We start from the raw sequence: 13,118 nt of genomic DNA, 5'->3' as shown, positions 1-13,118 counted from the left end.
AAAATCTCCATAACTTGATTACGGTATTTCTAAAAAATCTCCATAACTTGACTACGGTATTTCTAAAAAATCTCCATAACTTGACTACGGTATTTCTAAAAAATCTCCATAACTTGACTACGGTATTTCTAAAAAATCTCCATAACTTGACTACGGTATTTCTAAAAAATCTCCATAACTTGATTACGGTATTTCTAAAAAATCTCCATAACTTGACTACGGTATTTCTAAAAAATCTCCATAACTTTACTACGGTATTTCTAAAAAATCTCCATAACTTGACTACGGTATTTCTAAAAAATCTCCATAACTTGACTACGGGATTTCTAAAAAATCTCCATAACTTGATTACGGTATTTCTAAAAAATCTCCATAACTTGACTACGGTATTTCTAAAAAATCTCCATAACTTGACTACGGTATTTCTAAAAAATCTCCATAACTTGACTACGGTATTTCTAAAAAATCTCCATAACTTGACTACGGTATTTCTAAAAAATCTCCATAACTTGACTACGGTATTTCTAAAAAATCTCCATAACTTGACTACGGTATTTTAAAAAATCTCCATAACTTGACTACAGTATTTCTAAAAAATCTCCATAACTTGACTACGGTATTTCTAAAAAATCTCCATAACTTGACTACGGTATTTCTAAAAAATCTCCATAACTTGATTACGGTATTTCTAAAAAATCTCCATAACTTGACTATGGTATTTCTAAAAAATCTCCATAACTTGACTACGGTATTTCTAAAAAATCTCCATAACTTGACTATGGTATTTCTAAAAAATCTCCATAACTTGATTACGGTATTTCTAAAAAATCTCCATAACTTGATTACGGTATTTCTAAAAAATCTCCATAACTTGATTACGGTATTTCTAAAAAATCTCCATAACTTGATTACGGTATTTCTAAAAAATCTCCATAACTTGACTACGGTATTTCTAAAAAATCTCCATAACTTGACTATGGTATTTCTAAAAAATCTCCATAACTTGACTACGGTATTTCTAAAAAATCTCCATAACTTGATTACGGTATTTCTAAAAAATCTCCATAACTTGATTATGGTATTTCTAAAAAATCTCCATAACTTGATTATGGTATTTCTAAAAAATCTCCATAACTTGACTACGGTATTTCTAAAAAATCTCCATAACTTGATTACGGTATTTCTAAAAAATCTCCATAACTTGACTACGGTATTTCTAAAAAATCTCCATAACTTGATTACGGTATTTCTAAAAAATCTCCATAACTTGACTATGGTATTTCTAAAAAATCTCCATAACTTTACTACGGTATTTCTAAAAAATCTCCATAACTTGATTACGGTATTTCAAAAAAAATCTCCATAACTTGATTACGGTATTTCTAAAAAATCTCCATAACTTGATTATGGTATTTCTAAAAAATCTCCATAACTTGACTACGGTATTTCTAAAAAATCTCCATAACTTGATTACGGTATTTCTAAAAAATCTCCATAACTTGACTACGGTATTTCTAAAAAATCTCCATAACTTGACTACGGTATTTCTAAAAAATCTCCATAACTTGATTACGGTATTTCTAAAAAATCTCCATAACTTGACTATGGTATTTCTAAAAAATCTCCATAACTTGACTACGGTATTTCTAAAAAATCTCCATAACTTGATTACGGTATTTCTAAAAAATCTCCATAACTTGACTATGGTATTTCTAAAAAATCTCCATAACTTGACTACGGTATTTCTAAAAAATCTCCATAACTTGATTACGGTATTTCTAAAAAATCTCCATAACTTGACTACGGTATTTCTAAAAAATCTCCATAACTTGACTACGGTATTTCTAAAAAATCTCCATAACTTGATTACGGTATTTCTAAAAAATCTCCATAACTTGACTACGGTATTTCTAAAAAATCTCCATAACTTGACTATGGTATTTCTAAAAAATCTCCATAACTTGACTACGGTATTTCTAAAAAATCTCCATAACTTGACTACGGTATTTCTAAAAAATCTCCATAACTTGACTACGGTATTTCTAAAAAATCTCCATAACTTGATTACAATATTTCTAAAAAATCTCCATAACTTGACTACGGTATTTCTAAAAAATCTCCATAACTTGACTACGGTATTTCTAAAAAATCTCCATAACTTGATTACGGTATTTCTAAAAAATCTCCGTAACTTGACTACGGTATTTCTAAAAAATCTCCATAACTTGATTACGGTATTTCTAAAAAATCTCCGTAACTTGACTACGGTATTTCTAAAAAATCTCCATAACTTGATTACGGTATTTCTAAAAAATCTCTGTAACTTGACTACGGTATTTCTAAAAAATCTCCATAACTTGACTACAGTATTTCTAAAAAATCTCCGTAACTTGATTACGGTATTTCTAAAAAATCTCCATAACTTGATTACGGTATTTCTAAAAAATCTCCATAACTTGACTACGGTATTTCTAAAAAATCTCCATAACTTGATTACGGTATTTCTAAAAAATCTCCATAACTTGACTACGGTATTTCTAAAAAATCTCCATAACTGGATTACGGTATTTCTAAAAAATCTCCATAACTTGATTACGGGATTTCTAAAAAATCTCCATAACTTGACTACGGTATTTCTAAAAAATCTCCATAACTTGACTACGGTATTTCTAAAAAATCTCCATAACTTGACTACGGTATTTCTAAAAAATCTCCATAACTTGACTATGGTATTTCTAAAAAATTTCCATAACTTGACTACGGTATTTCTAAAAAATCTCCATAACTGGATTACGGTATTTCTAAAAAATCTCCATAACTTGACTACGGTATTTCTAAAAAATCTCCATAACTTGACTACGGTATTTCTAAAAAATCTCCATAACTTGACTACGGTATTTCTAAAAAATCTCCATAACTTGACTACGGTATTTCTAAAAAATTTCCATAACTTGACTATGGTATTTCTAAAAAATCTCCATAACTGGATTACGGTATTTCTAAAAAAATCTCCATAACTTGACTACGGTATTTCTAAAAAATCTCCATAACTTGACTACGGTATTTCTAAAAAATCTCCATAACTTGACTACGGTATTTCTAAAAAATCTCCATAACTTGACTACGGTATTTCTAAAAAATCTCCATAACTTGACTACGGTATTTCTAAAAAATCTGCATAACTTGACTACGGTATTTCTAAAAAATCTCCATAACTTGACTACGGTATTTCTAAAAAATCTCCATAACTTGACTACGGTATTTCTAAAAAATCTCCATAACTTGACTATGGTATTTCTAAAAAATCTCCATAACTTGACTATGGTATTTCTAAAAAATCTCCATAACTTGACTATGGTATTTCTAAAAAATCTCCATAACTGGATTACGGGATTTCTAAAAAATCTCCATAACGTGACTACGGTATTTCTAAAAAATCTCCAAAACTTGACTACGGTATTTCTAAAAAATCTCCATAACTTGACTACGGTATTTCTAAAAAATCTCCATAACTTGACTATGGTATTTCTAAAAAATCTCCATAACTGGATTACGGTATTTCTAAAAAATCTCCATAACTTGACTACGGTATTTCTAAAAAATCTCCATAACTTGACTACGGTATTTCTAAAAAATCTCCATAACTTGACTACGGTATTTCTAAAAAATCTCCATAACTTGACTACGGTATTTCTAAAAAATCTCCATAACTTGACTACGGTATTTCTAAAACATCTCCATAACTTGACTATGGTATTTCTAAAAAATCTCCATAACTGGATTACGGGATTTCTAAAAAATCTCCATAACTTGACTACGGTATTTCTAAAAAATCTCCATAACTTGACTACGGTATTTCTAAAAAATCTCCATAACTTGACTATGGTATTTCTAAAAAATCTCCATAACTTGACTATGGTATTTCTAAAAAATCTCCATAACTGGATTACGGGATTTCTAAAAAATCTCCATAACTTGACTACGGTATTTCTAAAAAATCTCCATAACTTGACTACGGTATTTCTAAAAAATCTCCATAACTTGACTATGGTATTTCTAAAAAATCTCCATAACTTGACTACGGTATTTCTAAAAAATCTCCATAACTTGACTACGGTATTTCTAAAAAATCTCCATAACTTGACTATGGTATTTCTACAAAATCTCCATAACTGGATTACGGTATTTCTAAAAAATCTCCATAACTTGACTACGGTATTTCTAAAAAATCTCCATAACTTGACTCCGGTATTTCTAAAAAATCTCCATAACTTGACTACGGTATTTCTAAAAAATCTCCATAACTTGACTACGGTATTTCTAAAAAATCTCCATAACTTGACTACGGTATTTCTAAAAAATCTCCATAACTTTACTACGGTATTTCTAAAAAATCTCCATAACTTTACTACGGTATTTCTAAAAAATCTCCATAACTTGACTATGGTATTTCTAAAAAATCTCCATAACTTGACTATGGTATTTCTAAAAAATCTCCATAACTGGATTACGGGATTTCTAAAAAATCTCCATAACTTGACTACGGTATTTCTAAAAAATCTCCATAACTTGACTACGGTATTTCTAAAAAATCTCCATAACTTGACTATGGTATTTCTAAAAAATCTCCATAACTGGATTACGGTATTTCTAAAAAATCTTCATAACTTGACTACGGTATTTCTAAAAAATCTCCATAACTTGACTACGGTATTTCTAAAAAATCTCCATAACTTGACTACGGTATTTCTAAAAAATCTCCATAACTTGACTATGGTATTTCTAAAAAATCTCCATAACTTGACTATGGTATTTCTAAAAAATCTCCATAACTGGATAACGGTATTTCTAAAAAATCTCCATAACTTGACTACGGTATTTCTAAAAAATCTCCATAACTTGACTACGGTATTTCTAAAAAATCTCCATAACTTGACTACGGTATTTCTAAAAAATCTCCATAACTTGACTATGGTATTTCTAAAAAATCTCCATAACTTGACTATGGTATTTCTAAAAAATCTCCATAACTTGACTACGGTATTTCTAAAAAATCTCCATAACTTGACTATGGTATTTCTAAAAAATCTCCATAACTTGACTACGGTATTTCTAAAAAATCTCCATAACTGGATTACGGTATTTCTAAAAAATCTCCATAACTTGACTACGGTATTTCTAAAAAATCTCCATAACTTGACTACGGTATTTCTAAAAAATCTCCATAACTTGACTATGGTATTTCTAAAAAATCTCCATAACTTGACTATGGTATTTCTAAAAAATCTCCATAACTTGACTACGGTATTTCTAAAAAATCTCCATAACTTGACTACGGTATTTCTAAAAAATCTCCATAACTTGACTATGGTATTTCGAAAAAATCTCCATAACTTGACTATGGTATTTCTAAAAAATCTCCATAACTTGACTACGGTATTTCTAAAAAATCTCCATAACTTGACTATGGTATTTCTAAAAAATCTCCATAACTTGACTACGGTATTTCTAAAAAATCTCCATAACTGGATTACGGTATTTCTAAAAAATCTCCATAACTTGACTACGGTATTTCTAAAAAATCTCCATAACTTGACTACGGTATTTCTAAAAAATCTCCATAACTTGACTACGGTATTTCTAAAAAATCTCCATAACTTGACTATGGTATTTCTAAAAAATCTCCATAACTTGACTACGGTATTTCTAAAAAATCTCCATAACTGGATTACGGTATTTCTAAAAAATCTCCATAACTTGACTACGGTATTTCTAAAAAATCTCCATAACTTGACTACGGTATTTCTAAAAAATCTCCATAACTTGACTACGGTATTTCTAAAAAATCTCCATAACTTGACTATGGTATTTCTAAAAAATCTCCATAACTTGACTACGGTATTTCTAAAAAATCTCCATAACTGGATTACGGTATTTCTAAAAAATCTCCATAACTTGACTACGGTATTTCTAAAAAATCTCCATAACTTGACTACGGTATTTCTAAAAAATCTCCATAACTTGACTACGGTATTTCTAAAAAATCTCCATAACTTGACTACGGTATTTCTAAAAAATCTCCATAACTTGACTACGGTATTTCTAAAAAATCTCCATAACTTGACTATGGTATTTCTAAAAAATCTCCATAACTTGACTATGGTATTTCTAAAAAATCTCCATAACTTGACTACGGTATTTCTAAAAAATCTCCATAACTTGACTACGGTATTTCTAAAAAATCTCCATAACTTGACTATGGTTTTTCGAAAAAATCTCCATAACTTGACTATGGTATTTCTAAAAAATCTCCATAACTTGACTACGGTATTTCTAAAAAATCTCCATAACTTGACTATGGTATTTCTAAAAAATCTCCATAACTTGACTACGGTATTTCTAAAAAATCTCCATAACTGGATTACGGTATTTCTAAAAAATCTCCATAACTTGACTACGGTATTTCTAAAAAATCTCCATAACTTGACTACGGTATTTCTAAAAAATCTCCATAACTTGACTACGGTATTTCTAAAAAATCTCCATAACTTGACTATGGTATTTCTAAAAAATCTCCATAACTTGACTACGGTATTTCTAAAAAATCTCCATAACTGGATTACGGTATTTCTAAAAAATCTCCATAACTTGACTACGGTATTTCTAAAAAATCTCCATAACTTGACTACGGTATTTCTAAAAAATCTCCATAACTTGACTACGGTATTTCTAAAAAATCTCCATAACTTGACTATGGTATTTCTAAAAAATCTCCATAACTTGACTACGGTATTTCTAAAAAATCTCCATAACTGGATTACGGTATTTCTAAAAAATCTCCATAACTTGACTACGGTATTTCTAAAAAATCTCCATAACTTGACTACGGTATTTCTAAAAAATCTCCATAACTTGACTACGGTATTTCTAAAAAATCTCCATAACTTGACTACGGTATTTCTAAAAAATCTCCATAACTTGACTATGGTATTTCTAAAAAATCTCCATAACTTGACTATGGTATTTCGAAAAAATCTCCATAACTGGATTACGGTATTTCTAAAAAATCTCCATAACTTGACTACGGTATTTCTAAAAAATCTCCATAACTTGACTACGGTATTTCTAAAAAATCTCCATAACTTGACTACGGTATTTCTAAAAAATCTCCATAACTTGACTATGGTATTTCTAAAAAATCTCCATAACTTGATTACGGTATTTCTAAAAAATCTCCATAACTTGATTACGGTATTTCTAAAAAATCTCCATAACTTGACTACGGTATTTCTAAAAAATCTCTATAACTTGACTACGGTATTTCTAAAAAATTTCCATAACTTGACTACGGTATTTCTAAAAAATCTCCATAACTTGACTATGGTATTTCTAAAAAATCTCCATAACTTGATTACGGTATTTCTAAAAAATCTCCATAACTTGACTAAGGTATTTCTAAAAAATCTCCATAACTTGACTATGGTATTTCTAAAAAATCTCCATAACTTGATTACGGTATTTCTAAAAAATCTCCATAACTTGACTATGGTATTTCTAAAAAATCTCCATAACTTGACTACGGTATTTCTAAAAAATCTCCATAACTTGACTACGGTATTTCTAAAAAATCTCCATAACTTGACTACGGTATTTCTAAAAAATCTCCATAACTTGACTACGGTATTTCTAAAAAATCTCCATAACTTGACTACGGTATTTCTAAAAAATCTCCATAACTTGACTACGGTATTTCTAAAAAATCTCCATAACTTGATGATGATATTTCTAAAAAATCTCCATAACGTGACGATGGTATTTCTAAAAAATCTCCATAACTTGATTACGGTATTTCTAAAAAATCTCCATAACTTGACGATGGTATTTCTAAAAAATCTCCATAACTTGACTACGGTATTTCTAAAAAATCTCCATAACTTGACGATGGTATTTCTAAAAAATCTCCATAACCTGACGGTTTTTCCTAGCTGTTTCTACGAAAGCTGCTGTTTTCTGAGCCACACCATTCAATCAGAGTAGCAGGACTCGCTCAACATTTTTCATAGTTCAAAGCTCTTGCACAAGTTACACATTTCTGATCCACTCGATAATAGGCTGCAACACCACTAAATTCTGGAATCAACCGGACATCAAAAAATCCTGCCCTTCATCACCAAAAGGTAATATATGCCGAAATAGCTTCTAATTGTTGAATGTTTGAGTTACAGAAGAAAAGAAGAATGATTTTCAGATAGTTAAGTTTGTCACGTCGAAGAACACTCCGTTCTGTTCCCATTTTCGATGCTATCACAAACATGTTTTTTTCCAACTGACATCAGATTGTAAAGTACACCGTACCGACATTGAGCCACCAAAAAAGAAACCATCCTTAAGTGAAGATATGCTGGCTTTTTATATTGTCAAACCCGAATAGGTCTCAATTTGCATAAGAAACGTTTTTTGTCTTGTGTCGGTCAGATTTTGAATTTAAGACTTTTCTGTTTCTTTTCTTAAGCGATTAACCCTCGTGCTAATCAAGCAAGCACACTAAAATTTTCCCTACAGAATAAATAGGAAAATGACACAAAGCAATAACTACTTAGTACTCGGAAATAGAGTCCAAAGCTATCAATCTAAATATCATGTGTTTATAGAAATAGAGTCCAAAGCTATCAATCTAAATATCATGTGTTTATAGAAATAGAGTCCAAAGCTATCAATCTAAATATCATGTGTTTATAGAAATAGAGTCCAAAGCTATCAATCTAAATATCATGTGTCTATAGAAATAGAGTCCAAAGCTATTAATCTAAATATCATGTGTTTATAGAAATAGAGTCCAAAGCTATCAATCTAAATATCATGTGTTTATAGAAATAGAGTCCAAAGCTATCAATCTAAATATCATGTGTTTATAGAAATAGAGTCCAAAGCTACTAATCTAAATATCATGTGTTTATAGAAATAGAGTCCAAAGCTATCAATCTAAATATCATGTGTTTATAGAAATAGAGTCCAAAGCTATTAATCTAAATATCATGTGTTTATAGAAATAGAGTCCAAAGCTATCAATCTAAATATCATGTGTTTATAGAAATAGAGTCCAAAGCTATTAATCTAAATATCATGTGTTTATAGAAATAGAGTCCAAAGCTATCAATCTAAATATCATGTGTTTATAGAAATAGAGTCCAAAGCTATCAATCTAAATATCATGTGTTTATAGAAATTGATTGAAAACTAAAAAAACATCCTTTTCTTTTGCTTGCGTGACGCCATTTGCTTTTCTCGTAATCATGTAAAATGAAGTCGCAAATAGAAAAATAAAGTCATGCTATTAACTACAGAATTCAATCGTCGAATAATAGGCACTTCCAAAAGTCACCACAGAATTACCCCCCCCCATATGTAAAACGATGTAACTTTATTATAATATAACTTTTATCTATTATCATAACTATCTATTATTATAACTATTATCAATATAACTTTTGTATCATTTAAAAGAAGGGCAAAATAAACGAGTAATGATTTAAAAAAAACTTTTTCATCATACGAAAATAATTAAATTGCAAGACGAAAATCGTGTTTACATAATTGGCACTTTAAAATAACGTTCCCATGGAATAAGCATTTCGAACGTGAAAACATACCCATGTTTAATAAATCTAGCAAAAATCAACTAATGGTGAAATTTTCGATACTTATCCATTTTAGAATGCAATTACATATAAAATGCAGTTTTCGTAAAATATACGAGCGGAAATATTTTTTTAGTACGTGCCCCCTCCCCATTTATTTTTTCGAAATTTGAACAAAATATATTTAAATCTATCTAAATTTCTATTTAATATGAGACATAAGAGTTCTAATAAGTAAAACATATATTTTTTTAATTTAAATATGTATTGAACAAACATTTACCTTGAAGTTGCAATTAAAAAATGATATAAATTTAATATTATATTTTTTCGAATTAATATATACTATAATCAGTTGAATTGCCAAGAAAAAGAAACTTCGTAAACATTAATTAATTTTTAAACGATTAAAACTATTAAAATTCCATTATTTCAAAATATTCCGTTACAACATAGATTTTTAGTTAATTGTGTTTAAATTTTATTTTTAAATATTAAGTTTTAATATAAACATGGCTCTTGTCAGCTATTGTATCTCCAGATTAAAACCAATTTTAAAATATTATTGCACAAATATTAAGCATTTTGTAGGCTCTCCTCATATTTTGTTTGTCTCTTTTTACCGAACAAAATATGGAAGCCCCAGTTAATCAAATTAACATTCAGTAAAGCTGTATTTCATATTTAATATACAAATGTTTATAATATTATTGATAATTAAACTGTGTAAATCTTAAAACCTAATAAAATTATAATAAATATTAATTATTAATTTCAGTTTTAAGAAGATAAACAAAGGATTTTAAAAATCATTAAGTCGCTTCTGCTTTTCCATAGTTCGTATAGCTAACACAATTCTGACGTCATGGAATCAGGCTTTCTTTTTTTCACATTGTTTTGGAGGTACCTATCGAATAAATTATATTCATTTTTAATTAGTTTTGAAAGAATTATTTATCTCAGCGCTAGCAGTGTCAGAAATCGTCCGTAAAAATTTGTGGTAAACACTGTCTTTTGAAGCTTATAACTTCTTGAAAAATGTAATTCAACCCCTAATTTTTTTTAATCAAAGGAGCAAAACCAAATTAAAAATAAATAACAAGTTTAATAGCAAATTATGCAATATTTGTTTTTTTTAAATCGGTTTTCTTTAAAAAAGATTTAAAGAAAATCAATGAAATTTTACTTACTTTGATTATAAACAATATATATAAATTCCAAAAAGTCACTTACCAATAAAAACTATTCAATGAGTACTTCAATTGTTCATTGTTAAGAATTTATCCATATTTATACCTATATTCCATGTCCTTTTTAAATAAAATACTTTTTTAAACAAGGATTAAAAAAATCACGAACTCAGATTTTTTTTTTTGAACTATTCAAATAAAGGGAGGCAAATCTCTGATTTTTTTTTTTCGCGATTGTCTTACGGTGACTTATAAACGCCATAATTAATATCTCTTTTTATTGTGTGCTGTTAACCAAAATTAGTATTTTGGTGCCTCCATAGGTAAAAACTGAACACATTCACTTATAAGTTTTTGCCATTAAACAAATAAAACAGCCGACCGATTTTTTATTTTTTTTATTCTCTTAATGAAATACATGAATCTTTGATTGGCATATTTTAATACTTCTTTATCGAGTGAATATTTTTTTAGTATCTAAAAAAAGAAAACATTGACTGAAATAGAAAAAATTGTTGTAAGCGTCCGATATTCACTTGACATTCTAAGCGTAACATAAGTTTCCACTTAAAAAAAAAATGTGGTTTAAAAAAAAAAAGGAGGTATTACACTTTAGACTTTACAGATACATTTCCAAAAAGCACTTCTTTTGTTTTAAATTAGAATATATTATTTATTGATCTTTTATCTTCAATTTGTGATATATAAAACTTTGGTGAGTAAATTAATTATTAAAATTTTAATAAACATTTCAAAATGGGGGAGGGGTTAAAAAAAAGTGTGTCTAAAATATTATATTTTGTTTACTGGCAAGAATATAAAATTTCACATTGACCCTGAAAATATCGTAAAAATTGAACGAATAGAAAATTTTGATAGATTTTTAAAGTGAAAAAATTGAAAAATATTTCACTCATAAAATTCAATTGATTTCATTACGCAAAAAAAAAAAAAAAAAAAAAAAAAAAAATCGCTGGTTGAACGCGCACCGGCACTTTATAAACACCGGTTTTTTTTTTGTTTTGTTTTTTTTTAAATAAAAAATAATTTTTCTATTATTTTTTAAACAACTTTATTAGTTTATTTTGGAAGTATATTCGATAAAGAAAATAAACAACCCACTTTAAAAAGAGAAATTACGAGTTTTTTTTATATTTTATTCAGTTTTGTGTTAGGGTGTCAAAAATCCCCCAAAATTCTGATACACCTTAAGCGCTATTATCGACATTTTCCCTGGAAAAAAAAAATGCGTACAAAGTTGGTTGCAAAGTTAATAAAAACATATTTACAAAAATGTAACCTAATTCAAGTAACTTACCTTTGTCGATCTTCTTTCGTTTGGAGTTTACTTTGACCGTTTAAGAATTGCTCGTGTATTTTGTGTGATAGAATGAAACTGATATCAACATCATATTCTAGTCGACGGCGCATGCGTCATCAACCAAAGGCTTTCTAATGCATTACTTTCTCCTCCGTCTTCATCTTTCTCTCTGTCTTTCTCGCTCAGATGATGATGATGGTGATGATGTTGGCGTTGAGTAGTAGTAGTAGTAGTAGTAGTAGTAAGTAGGTAAGATTGTAATGCAGGAAGTTACGAGTTGCCGGTGAGAACCAATTCCTCGTATCCTGATTAAAAAGTTCCTACGTTAAAATATCAAGAGATATTGATTTAAGTAAATTTGAGTAAATAAATTCAATGATAACATCTGTAGTTCGAGAAATTCATTTTTCTTCGAGTTATATCGAATTCGTTATACGGTCTTTTGGGGCTTTTTCGTAATGTTCCTAAAAATTATTTTTTTCTTTTTTTAATTCTTACAATTTTATTTTTTTTCATAAAAAAGGCAAAAATAAATTAATCCATTTTCTTTTTTTTTTTACTGAGAACGGTAATTTTAGAAAAGGTATTTTTTTGTTTAAACAAAATAATACATTTCCACTAAGATTCCAATAAAAACAATGGGTTCATTATATTCCACGATCATTATTTGAAAAATACTGAAAATTTCATTAAAACTGGTTAATTTTTTTTTTTTTTTTTGGTGAATTTTTAAGTAAAGGGAGGGGTCAAAATGTTTATACATTTTGAGCATCGACTATTCATTTTGCACGTACCTAATGGTAACAATATCCATTTTGAAATGTCTATTAAAAAGTAAATAATTAATTACCTCACCAAAGTTTTATATATCACAAATTGAAGATAACAGATCAAGAAATAATATATTCAAATTTAAAACAAAAAAAGTAGAGTTTTTTTTAGAAATTTACCTGTAAAGTCCGAAGTTTG

At 28.5% G+C, this 13,118-nt stretch overlaps 1 protein-coding gene across 1 annotated transcript in view; it reads right to left on the bottom strand.

Moving 5' to 3' along the window:
• Positions 1-12,682, bottom strand: part of LOC145269316 (uncharacterized) — a 72,763-nt gene extending 60,081 nt beyond the window's left edge. The window contains exon 1 of the mRNA XM_080125013.1: positions 12,147-12,682. The gene's annotated coding sequence lies outside the window, so the exon portion shown is untranslated. The remainder of the gene's footprint in view (positions 1-12,146) is intronic.
• Between the last annotated feature and the right edge of the window lie 436 nt (positions 12,683-13,118).

This window comes from Euprymna scolopes, chromosome 45 (genome assembly GCF_053919585.1).
Source record: "Euprymna scolopes isolate OS-2025 chromosome 45, ASM5391958v1, whole genome shotgun sequence".
NCBI classification, from domain to species: Eukaryota; Metazoa; Mollusca; class Cephalopoda; order Sepiida; family Sepiolidae; genus Euprymna; species Euprymna scolopes.
This window is presented reverse-complemented; position numbering and strand designations above follow the sequence as displayed.